The following is a 672-nucleotide window of genomic DNA, read 5'->3' as shown; positions in this document are numbered from 1 at the left end:
TCACAGGCAAATTCATCATGCCTCAGATGCCTAGGAGGTATACACTGCACCAGGACTCACAGGTCCAAGTGTGCACTTGGGTACTGTGTTCCCCGCCACATGGCTGCGTTCAAGTGAAGGCAGAAGATCTGTGACATCTCAGCTTCACTTGATATGATTTGATGTGAATAGCAGAGCACTAGCTGAGTGGCTGTATTCATCCACTTCCCATTACTGTGATGAAACATGTGGGGCGAGATAACTTATTTACTTCACACTTTTGAAAACTGAAAGGTCAAACTCAGGCAGCTCCAGCAATGCAGTCTCTTGTGAGGACCTGTGATGATGACATCATGGTGGAAGTGTGTGCGAGAGGGAGATGTCATGTGGTAAGATAAGTCGCCTAATACAGACTGCATGAGATCCTGGGTTGAGTCCCCATCACTAACCAAAAGGGAAAAAAAGGTTGTTTGTGTGGTGACTCATACCTGTAATCCCAGCATTCATAAGACTTAGGCAAGATTGCCACAAGTTTGAGCCCACCCTAGGCTACATCCTGAATCCCCAAGCTACCATGTACTACGGAGTAAGACCATCTCAAGAAATAGAGAAGAAGAAGGAGAAGGAAAAGGAGGAGAAGGAGGAGGGAGCAGGAGCAGGAGCAGGAGCAGGAGCAGGAGCAGGAGCAGGAGC

This window comes from Grammomys surdaster, unplaced genomic scaffold (genome assembly GCF_004785775.1).
Source record: "Grammomys surdaster isolate TR1022 unplaced genomic scaffold, NIH_TR_1.0 252, whole genome shotgun sequence".
NCBI lineage: Eukaryota > Metazoa > Chordata > Mammalia > Rodentia > Muridae > Grammomys > Grammomys surdaster.
This window is presented reverse-complemented; position numbering follows the sequence as displayed.